The following is a 19,001-nucleotide window of genomic DNA, read 5'->3' on the forward strand; positions in this document are numbered from 1 at the left end:
ATAAACCGTGCAATAGCTACGTTTCAGCTATCTCGTACCAATTTCCATCACCGTCAAATACGTTCGAGCGTACAGAAACGAAAGTAATCGCTGTTTACAGGCGAATAGCCGCGAATATCGGCCAGATTCGTTCGTTTCTTGATCGACGGCCTTAAAACGAGCAATCATCGTTCGACGTAACGTCGTTCGTTTAGTAGGACGTTGTTTTCGATGAGATTTCGACGAGATTAGTTAGACCGTTTGGCGTATCGTCGATCGGTTGATCTCATTCGATACCGTGCCGTTTCATCGACAATCCTCCAACAATTAGCAAGAAAATTAAGGGACAATTTACCGGTGAATCGCGTCGTTAGAGGAGCGTCCGCTTCCATTGGCTCATCGATGATTACGTTGTCTCTCACGTGCACGGTATCACAGAGAGACAGTGTCATTTCGCAAGGCCACGCTGTATATTACGAACGTCTAAAAGGGGTAGAGACAGGCCGTCAATTATGCACGCTTGCCCAATGGGTACGTATCTAGGCTTGCTACCGATTTTATTAACCGCTTCACGATACGGAACGTGTTATCGTGTAAAAGTGACATAAACAGAAACGCTAGAAACCCGTCAACCGTTGATACCTTTGGAACACGTTTGCACCGTTTTTCGCAGGATCATCCAATTGTAAAGGTTCTGTGTATCGTGAACAAGTATTTGGATACTTCAAAATTATTGCGAGTACGATGGTTGACGAAAGGAGTAGGACAATTGGCATAGAAACTTGTAACGTGTGTGTTGTGCGCGTTATGTAAAATATTTTGAAATTTTCTTGGTATTACGATGAGACACGACCGCCACGATTATACCTTGATAAAATTTCGAATTGATCGGAAGTTACACGACATTTATTGCGGACATATACTTGGTAAAATATTAGAATATAACACGAATAACCATCTTAACCATATAATGAATTTGAAAGACGATACGCAGTAGGGTAGGTAGACTGATTTAAAGAATGATGTCTAGAAGAGGATCTTGTGAGCCGATTCATTATCCTAGCGCGGAGTGTTCTGGGATTATGCAAATGTTTTCAACAGACAGCATGTACAATGATTTGCGAAAACGATCGTTCCTCAGATTATAGTTATTCGTAATTACCGTTGTACTTGGTGCTACGTTTGTACTACAGGATATTACCAAGTATGCGAACTATAATTGGCGCTTTTGCAACTAGTAATTACTTCTGTTTTCTATAATTGGAAATTCGTCGAAGGATAATTGAAATTTGCAGGATGAACTTGAATGAAAATTAGTCGGATGTGATTATTATATTCAAGACTAACGTTGTCTCGTAATATGCAACAAACTTGATCATTAATTGTGCAAAATTCAAGATTGAATTTGGAGACGTTCCAGTTTAATCATCCTATCTTAATATTACACTTTGTTTTTTTAAGTCACATCGCATGTTTCCTCATATTTTACCTAACCTTGCTGTCTTACTTTATTCCACGTTCTAAGACATACATACGTATTGCGGTAGCATTATCATATCTCCCAAGGATTTTGATCGCAAAGTAACAATTCCAAGCTTAAGCGAACAGCTCCGTCGTTGCTACGCGAAGAGACAACGGTTTCTAAAATATTAGGTTGGATCTGAACAGGTTTAGGTGTGTCATGCGTTCGTTCTTTCAAATCTACTTAATTTCAAATATTTTTTTTTACCAAAAATGATGTGATTTAATTGAGGAAAGCTTGAAAGTTTGAAATCTTGGTTCGTGAAAAACAACATGAAACAACATGAATCGCTATAGATTTTATGTTCTTCATGTAAGTTAATTTGTTTCGTGCACGAAAAACACGGTTCGATGGAAATGTGCGATTCCTCTGACTAAATTGGGCATATTTAAGCTTAATAACGAAATACGGATTAAAAAGGTTTCTTGTATCTAATATGTACAATCGTAACGATTTTTTGAGAATTGCATTTATTTGACGTACTCGGAAAAGCAAGACATTTGCAGATTAATAATAAGTCGATATTTTTGCACTTTGGATATTTCTAAACACTTTATAATTATTCTCGGTTGCTAGTTTAAGTTCAGAAATGTATAATTAAATTTAAAATCAATTCTGTATCAAGTATCTGATAATAATATGTAGTATTTCCGATATCTCATTATACTAATCAATATTCAAGAATTCTAATATATGCACATATGTACGTGTATGTGTTACAAAGTATTTTGGGTATTTAACATCGCGTCGCGTCGGATATCTTTGAACCATCTTAAAATTTATCAAATCTCCAGGATATTTTGAATATTAAAAACCTTTACTGATATTTTAATGTCGCGAGGTATTTTTCTCATTTCTAACCTGACCCTGAAAAAATTTCCCCGAAATGTTTAGAATATCTTTTCTTATATCGATCCGATTTGAAGGAAAATTCTCGACTCGACAAATTTTCAGTGTGGTTTTAAGAAAACTTGACAAAATGTAGAAATTCTCCAAAAAATTCCTTATGCGTTACCTTATGCGCTACCAGATAATCGTATTCATATGCATATAACGATAGAACATTAGCTGAATATATCTGCTCCAATGAGTAATTAAATTGAAAGCGAAAACGTTTACGCACAATTGGAAGAAACAACGGGGCATTCTCGATTCTCGGGGAATACGATTTCACGGAAGCGATAGAGTTAATTAATTTTCAGCCTAACTCGGCTCATATATACGCTTCTCGACGAATCGTGCTAATAATCATCGATCGCAAAATGAAATATATTTCATTATACGCTTACGCTTCTGAAAATATTACGTATAAAAAGAGTAATGAGAAATTTAAATGAAAGAGCAGGAGGAAGATAGAAATTGAAAGAGCGGAAGGTAAAGATAGAATTGCAAGCCAAGGATTTTGCCAACCTGGACCATTTCTTAACCGTCAGGCTGAAAATAAAGAATATTATTATCATTACGTATAAAAAGAGCGTGCCAAGCAGTTGAGCCCTTTCGCAAGCTTTATCATATAAGTGAAATATAGTAGCAAAAGGGTTAAGTATTCTTCACATATTTCGATAAGAAATATTTACCTATAAATCTTCGGCAAACAATCTTGTTTTTTATCATCAGTCTACCGCGATATTCTTCCACTGATACGGTCGCACGCTACATAATCGAACACTGTCTAACTGGTGATTTTTAGATTTAAATATTCTTTGGTTATTTTAAATTTTGCAATCTTTTTTTAACCTCTTGTCGAATAATTCCGCAAAATAGAAAAATATGATTTATATGTTATATGTAACATGTGTACATTATTTTGCTTAAGAACATGAAACTATTTTTTTTATTATTATCTGTCTCCTTTAGTATTTATCAAGTTAGCTTAAGTAAATGCAGTAATAATTGCTTTCCTGTCTACATTAACGATCTGAAACGTATTATTCCTTTCTAACGTGTTCTACGATTAAAATACGATCAGCTCATTGATCAGCTTTGTAATCGAAAAGCGATGGTGTTGCAAACATTGTTTTTTAAATTCACCGTAGAATTTCTCACTATTTATATAATCTTCTTACAACAAAATGAACTTGTTAAAATTACTTATTTCTTGAGAACTAAGCGTCGAATCGCGTACCTACGTAATCAAAGTAAACAAACGATACAAGAAATGTAGTTGATCAGTTTCGCTACTGAGAACCTCAAATGTTGCTCAGTTTTCCAACACTTTCTATACAATCAAGTCCGTAAAATTGGCTAAATTGCCAAACAGCGTTTGACAATTATGTTCTCCGCGAGCATATCGTGTTTCAAAGAAGATACACGAAATTTCTGCGATATTTCATCGTGTCAGAAAATTGTTTTAATAATAGCTGCCGAATCGTGTCGCTTGAGAAAGAAGTCCAATAAAGTGTCATCCATATTTTCGTCGTCTGATTGAATGAAATAATTTTACGTTGACAGACGAACAAAATAGTATCGTGTCGTCGAGCGATGATGTATTATTGGGTTTGGCGTGTCCACGCCTGACGTAAGCTCGAGCGTAAAGTCAGAAGTGAGGGCCACGCCGACGATGGCACGTTTCGTCGAACTTTTCATTAGTTCGTCACGCGATCTTCCTGGCCCTTCAGTTATTCGTAAATATTACTTTTAATATTGACTACTACGACACTAGTTCTGGCTTTTCAATGTACGTATAATTGTAAAAAGCCCGGAATGTTGAGAACTACGCTTGAATAGGTTGATGGTAGTTTGGAGAATGAAAAATTGATTTGAGATACTTCGATGAACTTGATAGCAGGTGCAATTTGTTTAATTAATATCGATGAAAAATTTAATAATTGGGATAAGACTAAATTAATCCGCACTGCTGTTAGTATGGTTAGTAATTTAAAATTCAATTCATGGTTTAGTATTTACCTAAAACAAATTCATTAGCAAATAGCCGTTCTTCGTAAAACACATATTTTATTTTAAAATCTAATCAGCGAGGTATTAATTATCGTGCTGTTAATTACTGTCTTATTTAACACGATTCGATACTCGAGAACGTCTAGATAAGAAAGATAAAATTACATAGCGACGAAGATATTTCTTTTCATAAATTTTGCCTTAAACGTGAAACAATTGTTTGCCACCAAATTCCTATGTAAATTCACATTGACGCGATTATATATATATACTATATGTATAATATGTATATATATGTATAATCGCTTATTTATGTAATAATTCGTCTAGTCATTCTTGGCTGGTAGTCATTTACGTTTCTTGTCGCTCTTTTTTTTCTGCAATATTCTTTCCGTGATTTACGACAAGAAAATCTTCTGTGAAAACACACGTGTTGGACAGATAACCAACTATTTAGCTCATTCGTGCTTAAATCGCGCAATATTGTTGCTAATTATTGATACGCGCAACTCTTAATATTGTAAGAATTAGAACAGTTAAGAAAAATTAGTTGAACCTGAAAATTCGTTATACCTTTAAAATGAATTATTTACAATTTGCAATATTTAGCGCGCTTGAAACTTACTGATTTTTGTTAATATCGCGTGGAGAATATATTTCGTATCGTTTCGTAAAAATATGTGTGACGTATTTCAAGTATATAAAATATACTTGTAGGAAAAAATTGATACCTCCTGCGATGTAACATTTATTTAAACCTTAGGTGTAAAGTAATTTTTATAGTAATTTTTATGTAATTTAGAATAATGAATTCAATAATCAATTAATAAAATTTTGTAAAATATTTCATCTCCGTATACACGTTGTACAGTTGAATATCTTTTACTCTTTGGCGTTCGATGTAAAATTAAAAAAAAAGAAAAAGAAAACTGTGGACATTGAACACGTGAATGATCTATCGTAGATCAATCTATGCGGTAATTGCTTCACATACTTTATAAGTACGTGTTCAACTGATTAATAGAAAAGAAAACAAAACAGGTTCTTTCACATCGTGAATTTTCATATGATATCATTCGATAAACACAGTGATTCTTTTTCAGAAATGCATGAATGAATTTTGCGCAGATTTTTGTGCAGACTTTGTGGTATTTGTGGTCCAAGACGGACATAAGGTCGACCGGAAATATCGATTGGTCACGGATAAGATGAAGACAGAAATGTTTAAAAAATTTTGTGCGTTTAACGCGAATCAAAAATTGTTGATAAATGTTTAATATCGTGATATTAATTTGATAATATGATAATAGTTTACGTTGAATCACTTAAGATGACAAAGTCGGAAAACTGACGCAATATTCATAATTTCTAGGAACTCGTTTAACGTCGGTTTAGTCCCATCGTCACAGTGTGATGTGACATTTCTTATTTCCTCTCCTCGTTGCGCGTCGTCACATGATGCACGGTTATTACATTCGACGATAAGAAATTTTCACAGGCGAATATTTATTGACACATGACATATCCCAACAATTTAGGACAATAGTACTCGAAAATGTCGTAACGTGGCATTTCTAAAATGTCAGTGCCGCTATTAACAGCCTTGTTCAGAAATGGTCTCGCGAGCATTGCGAACCATTGTTATCTATTTAGAAGGTGTTTCGAGCTTGATGCGTGTCCTAATTTCCACTATTTGTAGTACAAATACATATATCTTTGAGAAGAATGTACAGTAGTTCACTGGAGTATTCGAACACTTATAAAATTCTTTCGTAGATACGTATATCATGTTTGTGATACGAAACATCTTGAAATTTCATTAGCGTAGTAACGAAACCTTTATCATCATAATTATAGAACGTTATCAGCGTAATTGTGGCAGTTATGTTCCATTACTACGTAGTAAATTTATATTTACAAACCTTAATTTTTAAAAAGGTAAAACCTTAAATTTAAAAAACCTTTAAAACCTTAAATTTAAAAAATGCAACCTAGGTAGACGATTGTGTTTGGGACGATTATGTTTTATTTACAGAATAATATAATATAATATTTTTGCGTATTACATGTGTATATTCTGTGCAATTTTCCACCTTTAGATTTTCCACAAATGCATAAAAATCGTAGTGCTAATGAAATTTCAAAATGTTTTAGATGACACACATAGTATATACGTGAAAGTTCTCTATTAATATTCGAATACTTTGTCAACTATTGTGTATATTTGAGTCGAAAAAAGAAATATTCATTTCTTCGTGCAGAAAATTTCTGTCCATTTCAATAAAAATGTAACAAAAACTGATAAATGGTAATTTCATAGTTTTATGAATATCGATCGTAAGCATTGATTGTTGAGCTGTTAGAGGACATTCGCAGAATACAATCTACTTAACATAATGCGCGATATGTACGAGAATAACACAAGTTCTTCGCGGAAGCACATCCTCATTAGGTCGGTGACTGAGCTCGACTGAAAGTAGCTGCGATTACGCTTTTGGAGTCCCATGGAGAACGTAATCGAAATACTTTTGTTCTTGGATTATCGAGGTCACGCGTGATTACTCATTCTCATACCTTTCTTTCACGCGAAGTTATTTTGAATTCAGATTAGTAACTAATCGATGACACGAGTTAATGTCATTTATTAGCATTTCGTTTGTTCCGTGATTTTAATTACGAAGTTAATTTTAATACAGGAAATTTATTCCGGCCTTTTATGCAATTATTATTTTTTCTGTTATTGAAGTTAGTTGAAATTGCGTTAGAAGATCTTTAAAAGTATATACTCGGTTTTTAAATCTTCCAAAGTAATCGAAACTTACGCCGACTATATAGTTACTTGCATGATTTTTAAACTTAGTATAAGCTAAGACCAAACGTAATATTCTTTCAAGAAGCTTGTTTATGTTTATGTATACGTTTTATTTGAACATAAAATGGTATTAACACACTATAAAATATTATACCATTGTGTATTGTACCATTATACAGGTACATTCTACATAAATAAAAAATAAGAAAGAGATTCATATTCGATTAAAAATCTGTTTTTATTGGAAATAAAAAATATATTCAGATATACGACACTACGATCATATGTTATGTTAATACGATAATTCACATGATATCGGTTAAACATGGGAAACATCTGCGAGTCCTTCAACGTGAAACGAAACACTGTCCACATCGAGAAGAGAAACAATACTCAACTAAACGAGCAAAAGATGAGAATAATTAAATTATAATTAAATGAGAATAATTAAATAATTAAATTAATGAGAATAATAAAATAAATATTTAAATAAATATGTTGAGTTTAGTAACTCAACATATAAAATTCATCTATTTTTAAAGAATAAATTAAAAGAAAGAGATCTTGAATTATTACTAAAAGTTTGCACTTTCTATTTTTTTCTCGAAAAAAAGAGAAAGAGAAAGAATAAGAAACAGGATGAGAATCATACGACATATTTATATAATCGCGCGATGTTTTCGATGTAACAAATAATATTTTCTCGATAAACGAGAAAGAGAAAGAAAAATAAAAGCTCTGATTAAAAACGTTGCGTGTCGTTTGAACTTTCGTGTTTTCCTGTGGGTAGACCGGCGTCGTGGTATCCCCACCCACAGAAGCTTTTTCCTCGATCGAGGCGCGCACCGATGGGGAAATGCCGCTTCGCCGTTTTGCTCGTCAGTCGAGAATGGCGTAAGCTTCCGACCGGACGGCCTTTCCGATCGGTATACACGCTAGAACGTTTCTCATTCTTCGTGATCCACGAGACGCCGGAGGATCGGTATCGCGAAACGTGAGTTTACATCCTCGAGTTGTTCTTCTACGATCATTTCCTTCGTTTTCTTTCACTTTTTCATCGACGAATGAAAGTTGCCAGTTAAACGTGCTCGATTTTACCAAGTGCCTCTCTTTGTTACATTCCGTCAAGTTACACGCGGCTGATCAAATACAAAAGCACTTACTTGTTAAATAAAAAACAGAAATAGCATAATCGTCACAAAGTGGAAGATTCGTACAGTGACATAGAGTGTCTGTTATTTTAACTCTGCGATCACTTCAGTTTCCAAAGCTGAAACTTTTGCGAATTCGCGGGAACGTCGACGAACCTCGTGGCCAAGTTTGATAATTATCAGTGACAGTAACGAGTGTGAAATTGCTGGAAAATAACTCGTTTCTATCTGCAAAGATTTGAAGAAATAGATAAACCGAGTGATCGTGGTCGATCGGTTAAAATTGAACGCAAGGTCGGCCGTGTTCCTCGAAAGTTATTTTTTTAAACGGTCGTCGAACTTGTGTATTTCTCAGCTTCTTCGATCGATTTCGTTCGAAGGAATAACGTCGATAAAAATCGAGATTCCCCACGGTTGAAGAAGATTGAAAAGATCGTTGATGGAATTGGTTCAGTTTTTCGAGCAACGTAGTTTCGAAAGTCGTGATTTCGTTACCGCTCGACTCCTTGAATCTACCTAGGGGAAGGTGGTCGATCGCTACGAAGGATTTCTCGCAACCTTGACCCACTGGGATCAATTCGTTGTTACGATTATAAAACACGTTGGACGAACTATGCTTCGGATCGAAGCCTTATAGATATTTTTCGCCGATGAGAAAATATGGTTTTTTTTATCTGAACGGTGAACAGTTCAGCAACATTTTTAAAGTGTTCCCTCGACGAACAATGTTTCCGTGCTGGTTGGACACGATTTTCGTGGTTGCCGAGGTATAAGTTTGGAACTGAAAATTTATGTACGTTTTTGGTTTTATGGTGACAAAAGGTGAGAACGTCAGAACGTGTGATTTCTACTATGCGAAGACATGAATTCTGGTGCTCTTCAAGGTATTCTTTATTTCATTTTATATGCTGATAATTATTGGTTAGTTGTTATCTATAATTTTAATTCACATGCTACGTTCGTACTTCGATCTGAATTATTTGAAGTCCGAGCTGCGCTTACATATGATTGGTTCAGAAGCCACATTGATCAGCTCCATAAATTGAAACATAACATAAAAAATAACGACATGGCGCTACGGACACTGTCTCTTCAGTTTGCCTTAAAATTTCCCATTATTTGTGTCATCTTATGACAAATGGATATACGAAAGCGTCGTTTGTTTCTTGAGACCTAAATGTTCATTGTACATATGTAACGAAGAAATTAATAAAAAGTGGAGTTGATTGATTTGACTTGCGAGAGATTCCTATTTCTATCGAATTCAATCTTATCATGAAAAAATATGATTCGCAGAATATCGAGTGCATCTCGCAACGTGGAATCACAAAAAACTAAATATCCAATTAATTAAATTATTTGTATTTAATTATTATTTTTTTTCGATCGAGTAATCTATTTTAATGTCCCAGAGTCCCCTTTAATTTGTCTCGCCACTGAATAAATTCCCGGTGACATTCGCGAATCATCGCGTACGATAATCTCAACAATTTGTCAGGATCAATATCTCTGACGGGGTGGAGAGGCACTAAAAAAGAGTTCATTGTAACACGCGATCGATGAGAGAAACGTTAACACATCGTACTCCTCGGCCGGTCTCGTGTTAAGCGACATGGCCGATTAAATGCTGGACATTTATTTTCATTGCTCTTGTACCGTAATCGTGAATAATAATTCACCGAAATAAGTAGCGATCCACGGTATATCACCAATTAGACTAAATACGATCAAGTTCGAATAAAATAGATTAAACTGTGTATACAAGAAGAAAATGCTTTAACTGTATAAACAAAATGTGTATGAGCAATTATGGAACATTTTAATTTACAATTCTTTAAGTATTTACCTTGCGCATGGTTTTTTAAGGCAACACGTGGTTACTGATGTTTATAACGAAATTTGGGAAAAATTTAAAGATAACGTACAATGATTTCAGCGTTCTATAAAATTGTAGGGGACGTTCGAAAATAGATGGGTATAATTTAGAGGATCTGTATATCGTGTGATGTATTGTATAATGTAACGTATTTTTATGGTGGCTCTTCATCATTTATTGGCGAGTAGTATAATAATCTTTCCGGATTTTTATAAATAATCCTCTGTCGACCTCGTTTCGAGTAAACAATGGAACTAGAAATTTTTCGAATAATCGAATAAAAGAAGAACGTGAAAAGATTGAGAAGAAAAAAGCGATGTAGCCAGAACGATCGTGGATCACTGTTGAAAAATACGATAAATTCGAGTAAAAGTAGACAGTGTATAGATACGGTTGGCAATCGGCCAATCGTGATATCATGAATGTATGCATCGTGCGTACTGGCTGTGTTTTCCAAATGAGCTTCCGTCATACGGAGGGAATACTTTTGTTTCGCGATGAAACTGGTAAAACATTTGCTGCTAAGGCGAGCGTATTTTCGTTTTATACCACTTCAGTCTTGATTTTAATCTAACTTTTCGTTTAATTATTTCTTCGCTTACAATTCGTATATCGTAATCGTATATCAAAGATACAAATGTGCATGGAATACATACAATATGCAAAAATATATAAAATATCCCAAGTAAAGCGTTCTTCACAATATTTTATAAATAAAACAATTTTCTAGATTCTATTTTTTTTTTTAATCCTACTATTCTCATTTCATCACCTATTTTTCGCCTTTGTATCTTTTCGAATGTCTTCTTTTCAAATTCTGAAATATCGTTAATGGAAACATCTTTATTCGTGAAAGGTGTGAAGTGGGTTTGCCACAAAAGTAATAAAGTCAAATTTAAATATATATCGAAATGTAGATCTCATTTTCCTTCATATTAATCATACATATATATTCACATATATAGCCAATGAGAACAGCTGAACCAGTTACAATACATTCGTAAGAATACGCGAATTTGCGTAAATATCTGTAGTCTACTTATAAGAAACGAAAGAAAGATCAAATTACCAGACATTTTCCAATTACGCGATTAATCACGGAAACTATAAATAGACCTACATCGAGCTCTCCATCCAACGCACTGTTATTTTTTTTTTCTCATTTCAAACGAAGCGCGTTGATCGTATCAAGTCGCAATATTAAAATATCATTTCATTAGAGGAGAAGTTTAGAATGATTATTCATCCATCATGTAGAAGGAAGTGAGTCACCTAGCTATCGAGACATTTTCTGAAATGTTTTCTCCGTTGGCCATTCTTCGTTGTTTCTGTACACTCGTTAAGTTGCTTCTTCCATTATCTCTACTTCCCCTTCGTCTCAAACCCCCAATCCTCTAGAAACGTTTCTGTTTCCAACCCTCTGAAACCGTCTTGTATGGCATAGCAAAATATACTCTACTCGTTGGTTGTTCCTTCTTGTTCAACTCTGCTGCCTCTCGTTTTTTTGGGAACAGTGCGTGAAAAAGATCGGAGTACAAAAGCGAGAAGTCGCGAACCGCGTCGAGATCAATTTCAGACCATTCGTCTCCCAACCAGAAATTTTTTCTGACCCGATAGTTGCAAAATCGGACAATATCAACTCGGGATCATGGTCGTTCTAGGCATATTAGTCATTTATACCAGCGCTTGAAGATGTTACGATCAATTGTACGTGCTGAATTGTTAGAACACGTGTCTGATTCGTCAGATACACATTGTTGTTTTATTGGTTTTATGGTCTGGTCGCCGCAAATTCTTCTAGTTGCCACTTCTTGTGCAAGTTTCAATTTTTTTATGGACTCTGTGTTAAACGAAATCGTATTCAAGAAATAGAATCATAAAATTATACACGTTTCTTAGCTCTTGATTCCGACGAAAGAATAGAGGAATGTTGGTCTTCTGGTTTGATAGAGTTATAATTTATTTCAACGAAAAGCTTATATGTAAGTTTGTGAGAACAAAATTATAATAATGTTTATAATATCCGGGGCACGACTTACAGCTGCACAGAAACAGTTAAATGATTAATGATTACCTGTCGTTATTCTAACTAAAACTTATGTTATCTACGGCGAACTCCAATTAGCGATCCTCGTAATCCTGTAACTATAACGTAATTATTCTGAAATAATTATACCGTGGTATGTAAATATTGAAAATGCGTTGGTTCTTGCTATTTCAAGAGTATGAACTTTCGAACTCATTTCTTAAAAATACTACCAATAAGGTGTTAACGAGAAATCTATTTTTTTCTATAGATATATGCTTAACTTTTGTACATTTATTTCAATAGTGTTAAAATATGATTTCAGTGAATCTTTTTTATGTGACCATGTACAAGTCTCTAAAATTAGAGGTAAAACGTGGAGTGTCGATTCAGCTGTATGCACGCGTCAGCAAACAGGTGGTGGATTCGTTCCTGTGTACGATCGCGTATTTCATAAACAAGTAAAAAGTTTGAAAGTATATAATTGTAATATTCTTACTTATTTATTTCTTTTTTCTTATCAAATAGTAAGTCATTTTTTTTCAGTAATAATTGACCTTGATTTTCGAATTTCGCTAAATACTTTCGCTGTATGATAAATACAATGGAAGGTATCAGCCTTTACAAATTTTTGTATATTTTACAATTTTATATTTTATTGAGGGATAGATTTTTCGAAATTTACTATTTTTATCTTACCGTATCAGTATAATTGGAACTAGTGGTATTAAATTTTGTTTGAAATTTTATCAGATCGCAATTTTAGGGAGATAGTTTTGGAAATCACTTTTTAAAAATTCATTTAATGGCGAGAATTTTCAATCTTATGGAGAGGGCGTGGCATTGAAATATCGTATAAAAATATCGTCATGCGTTTAAGAGATACAGCAACTTTGATCTATGCAGTGAAAATTTCTATAGCAATGAAAAATTTTATTTGGAAGAACGTAATTCATAATTATCGCATATCGTCAAACAAAATAGAAAAATTGATGACGAAGTACCACTTTGATATGTAGTGAATGAAAAACTATTAGTTTCATAGACCAAATTAATAAGTTTAGATCTAAACAGTACAAATAGATACATAGTCATTATTTGTAATAATAAAGATATGTTGTAATGTAGATAATATAATTGTTCTTTGTTAAATTACTAATGGGAAGCGAATATGTGATATGTATTATGGTAATGACTAAATATAAGATAAGCATTGTGACCAAAATAAACGAAAGAAACGGTTCTGTAATCTGCAACATTATCTATTTATTTAATGAATGAATCAAGTCTCTGCTCGAATTTCATATTTTAGTTTTTAGTTCACGAAAATATGAACCCTATATGCTATATACACATCCTATAAAGCATCGTATAAATGGTAAAAAAATTCATCACAAACAATATTAGTACCTTTAAAATATAGCAGTTTCTCACGTATCAATTCTAAACGTATCAACATGTACGAGGCTATCTAAAAGATGTTTGCGTAGAACGTCACGTTCGAAACCTCTCGACGAAAAATAAGATACAAAATCTCGCACGATATCTGTAAGATTTAAGTTAGCAAGATAACGCAATCGCGAAAATAAGAATACAAAACGCTACAGGAAAACTCGAAACGATATACATAACACGTAGTCTTCAAAGAAAAACTGCTACTGGCATGACGATACGTTTTGCGAAGGGTGAAAGGTAAATTGTTTGAACTTGCGGAGAACGTGGTGGCTGACATGAAGAAGATACAAATTATTGGTCACCTTTTTGAAACGATAAACGATGACTGAGCGTTTACCGAGCGTTAAACGTTATCTCGACTGTTTTACAACCCACAGTGTTTCGCGTTATGATATTTGCAGCGACGTGAGATACCTTTGCTCCTTATCGTCATCAAACATTTGCAGTGGCGATGTGCCTTACAGAAATAATACAATTCTTTTTTCCCCCTTCTTATTTGTTTTAGCGACTCGTGTTCGACAAATACCGTGGTTATTCGACTACGATGACGGGAAATTTGAAATTCTTGTGTTTCGTTTTATGGCTTGTGTTAGCCTGGCTATGATTGATAATGTATGAGCAGTGATGGATTATGTGCGTCAACCGAGGAACGTGTATACATATAGTAATTGGTAGATACGATTAATTTTTGTCAACAGCGAAGTTAATTTAGGATTGATAAAATTCTTTTAAATTAGTTGTTTAATGGGTTATTCCTTTTCTGCGATCTTCGTAGTTACGAATCGAAAACGATCGAATGGAATATCGGATAAGAATATCGGAAACATTAAAAACCCATGTTCATAAATGCTTTTACACATAAAATATTCGTTGTATGGATTCCAATTATATGGTCATATATATGCATGTACTTATGTACGGAACAGAAAAGGAGAAAATGCAATTAATTATGAAAAAACCAAACTTTATTATAATTTATAATTGTTACATACGGTCTTGAACTCGATCTCACAAAAAGTTATATTTCTCTTGTTTCTGTGGAATGAATTAGAATGTATAAACAGATTGCTACAATAATATAGACTATCGTCTACACGTGTATTTCGCTTTGCTAAATATACTTCACTACCCGAGTACTCGCGTACTAAAAATTGCACGAACTAAAATACTGACACATTAATACCCGTGCGTTTAAAATACACGTGACACAAAGAACTCTATTTGTTCCAGCTTTTCCTTATCACTTGCCTTTATTATACGATTATTAATTGAATAAAACTATTATTAAAAAATTATTATGAAGTTGACGTCGAATGCTTTTTTTTCTTTTCTTCCCTTCGCATTTTAACGATTGGAACAGGGACGCTGCGCTGTGTCGATTTAAAACAAGAGAGCACTGAAACAGAACTAAATTGATTTCTTTGAGCAAGCGCGAGCTGAAACAACATCGTATATGGTACTGTTGTGTATCTAAATTAACCCCTTGACGACCTCTGTATCTCATATGGACAGTGCATTTTTCAAGTATGTATCGTCTGCATATGCGACTTTTTTATTTGTTCTACTCTCGGTGTAATCTATCGTATGATTTAATTTATCTTTATTGTGACATTACGTTCTTGATCTTCACTGGTCAATATAATCGTTTCTTTGATTACTATTAATGTCGTCATTGTTTATACATAAATCATTTAATATAAATTTCACTTGAAATTTTTCATTGTCACAGATTACATTCGTCGGAGATTAACGTTGCGTTTGATTCCCTGATTAAAGTATCATACACATACATACGCGAGCTTTGACATGTATGTATATATCGTTGAAAGATGCATTACGATACAAAGAAAAATGTTAGTCTTCTCTGTGTTCAATATCTACGAAATTCAATCCTTTTCTAAGAATATATTTTCTTTAAAGTTCTTCTTGATTTTCTATAGCTACTCCTAATTATAAATCATAGGCCAGTTTGATTAGAAAACATAAGTTAGGAATTACGTAGTTGTTATTACTGGATGGACTTGTCGTTCAAATAATTAACACAATTTTCATCGTGCATTGACTATGATATCTTAAATTTCAATTATCGCAGTAACTAGCCCATCGATATTTTGCGTCGTCATAATAAATATGAACGGTAGCGTAATGATAACGATAACTGATAAGCATTATAAATTTGTCTAAGAATAATCTCAATTTTTTAGCCTCGTGCAAATGTTCACTGGTTTCTATGTGTTTAAAATAATTCTACATCGAACTTTTACGACTGTATGCTTATGCATGGTATAAAAAGGTGTACGTATTATTATACTCGAGTACTTTTAGTATTACAAATTAAGTCTGTCTGCATCGAACGATTAATCTGAAAATTGCTAATTCCTTTGTTCGCTCATCTGTATATTGTTAATCTCGTTATCGTGTCGATTTCATCGTCCTTCCCATTTATTCCACTAAATTATATCGGTGTTCGTGGAAATCGTTGACAAATTGGCACACTCTATGATTATGTTTTAGCCACGACCCTATTAAAAACCTATTGATTTTTCGTTATTTCTGTGAAATACGTCAATTCGTACGCGATTTCAAACGTTTGACCACCCAAAGAAAGAGCGTCAGTATTGATCCAATTCCATAATTTCTTACGACTGCTACTAATAATACGTGGCCACCTTACAGTCCTGCAAACTTATTATTTGTTTTAATACGACCAGATTTAAATAATGCAAAGTTGCATACTTCGTACTTAACTTCGAAGGTATACGTAACTTCTTCAAAACTTGACGACGTCTGATTGAAATAACTTTTACGAATTTCCTTTCGTGTCTTTTTTTTATTGTTAACTCGTAACTCTTGTTATTTCATATTTGAAAAAATTGATACTGGTTATTTAATCTTTTATTTGTTTACTTCCTACGCTATTTTATAAACATAATGTTTGTTTAATAACTTCTTGTTAACGCCTAGATACATATTTCAGATATTCTTTTTTCAATGCACAACTGCAAAGCGAAGTCAATGAAACTGTAGGAATTTTCATCTTTGTCGTAATTTGAAGTTGTACTTATGGCGATGTATAACTTAATAACCACAAATGTATGTGCAACTTGCAGTGTTATCTTTTGAAATGATGAAATTCAGTTAGTTTGCCGAGCACTAAGTTAATATTCATAAGTATACCTTTGAAAATTGCAGTTAAGAGAAATATAAAGTTGAACGTCGTAGAAGAGTAAATTCCTCGTGTTTAGAGTGTTACTCGGCCACGCTAAAATCTGTTGCAACGCTCGCAAAGCCTCAAGTTGCAGATTACATTCCGCACACAGCGTATACGGCGTTAACTCAATTAACATCCCAGGGAGGATAAAGCATACGTTAAACTCTCATTCATGCCGATAGCTAAAACCTTCGAACGTCATCGCAAACAACCTGTGACACGAACATCAAACAAATCCCCGAAATAGCGTACAGACTCGATGTTTTCTCAAAGAGAGCTTCCCTCCACTACCTTTCTAAGCTAATTATTCGATTTCGAACTATTTTCAAAATTAGAGATAAAATTTCAAACGAAAGATTGATACCCGTAGCATGAAAGGCGTTAATGATGTTAATAACACTAAGCTTTTTTTTTTATTATGTCGCACAATCGTGTAAAATAGAGTAAAGACGAAAGTTATAATGTCGTAGGTTGTAGGCTAATGATTATAAGTATAAAGAGCGGAATCTATCGATTATAAAATAGACGCTATTATATGACATCTACATTTCTTTATTATTTGTTCAGTATATTTTATATCTTTTATATTTATATATCTCATACTTTTCATATTTCTATGATACGTATGACTCGTATTATTATCTCAAAAGATGGTATAATACTACGACAAAATTACACAAATAGATTTATCTAAAAATTATAATCACACAATTATTAACTTATCAAGATCTCAATTTTTGTTCAGTTTCATATCGAGATAGTACGTGCTGTTAGTAATCGAAACTATTAATGTTTCAATTACGAAATACGAAGTTTTATTTGCAGTTTCTATAACGTGTAATAAAAGCATGTATGAAAGCGGCAAAAAATATTCATTTAAGTAACTTTTGAAACAAGTTGTAGTTGATAAATATCTACACCCTTTGAAAGCTTGAACTCCCTACAGTTCCCTTTCACATTAGTTCTACAATAAAGGACGAGTTGCACGGGTAATTTCGTCCTTCTAATGGCTCGCTATAAATAACTACGTAAAAAGTATTTTTAAACAGCGAAGGAAGGATAAAAATAGGAAGAAAGGCACGAGGTTTTCGTGCGAATATTTGCCGAGCATTGTAGAATTTCGGAAATAGGCCGACAAAGGCTACAGTTAAAGGTCGATTAACGCCGCTTTCAGTCGATAGGGTTGTGATTGTTGCGTGTTTGTGAGCCCGTAGGATTGCCCCTACAGTACCGTTTTATCGGGGTCACAAATACAGTGGGAATGAAAAATGCTCGTCAATGAAGAACTCTCTATGTAGGTCGACGGTCAGTGTCGCTACTAGCATGACTTCGCTCTTGTTAATAGCGACAGGTGCGATCCGCTAACGTTACACTTCTGTCACCGTTACAATGTAAAGCTTTTAATATCGAAATCGTCATCCCCTAAACCGATGTTCCGAGCGACCGACGCAGCGCCTCAAGAAGAGTAATCTTGGTCACGTTGTTTCGTAGAACCGGAGCTTTGTAATTTTTTGTACAGGAACGGTGATCCTGAAGATATTCTGATCTAGAAGAACAGGGGTAGGTAACATCTATTATTCGTAAAAGTGACTCACAGTGTAGGTACGATAAAATTTGTATTTAGTATGACATATAGGTGTAGCTTTTGAAGCTATTCTAATATTTTCGTTTTCTATAATTTTCTTTAGTCTATTAAAAATAACTGAGACCTTATATTATATGTAATCGTGTCGTTTTTATGATAAAAATGAGACAAATTGTATTCAATAGAACTTTGTACGAAAGTTAGTACGAAAGTGCTCTGGCATTTGACTGGCTAATTTTTGCTGGACCTTTCACCTTCGAAAGACAGAGTTTAGAAATATTTCTTTTTTGTGCCTTTTTTATACTTCATATAGCCATAACATTCTGAAAATATGATCTAAGTGTATTATAAAGGGCATATTAAAAAGTCGATGATTCTATAACGATAAAACTAGTTCTACATATTTGTAACTACATATTAGTTAGAGTCTAACAGTTGGTTGATTTATCAAACTTCATTTTATGAGCCATTCTGTTACTTGCACGA

At 33.8% G+C, this 19,001-nt stretch overlaps 1 protein-coding gene across 9 annotated transcripts in view; it reads left to right on the plus strand.

Moving 5' to 3' along the window:
• LOC100647024 (phospholipid-transporting ATPase ID) overlaps window positions 1–19,001 on the plus strand; it is a 68,955-nt gene that overhangs the window by 21,491 nt on the left and 28,463 nt on the right. For 7 of the 9 annotated variants that reach the window (XM_048406753.1, XM_048406745.1, XM_048406749.1 and 4 more), the window contains exon 1: window positions 8,085–9,246. The exons of the other annotated variants lie outside the window; for them this stretch is intronic. The gene's annotated coding sequence lies outside the window, so the exon portion shown is untranslated. Of the gene's footprint in view, window positions 1–8,084; window positions 9,247–19,001 lie in introns of those variants that run through there. 9 annotated transcript variants of the gene reach the window in all.

This window comes from Bombus terrestris, chromosome 6, assembly GCF_910591885.1.
Source record: "Bombus terrestris chromosome 6, iyBomTerr1.2, whole genome shotgun sequence".
Taxonomy (NCBI): Eukaryota; Metazoa; Arthropoda; class Insecta; order Hymenoptera; family Apidae; genus Bombus; species Bombus terrestris.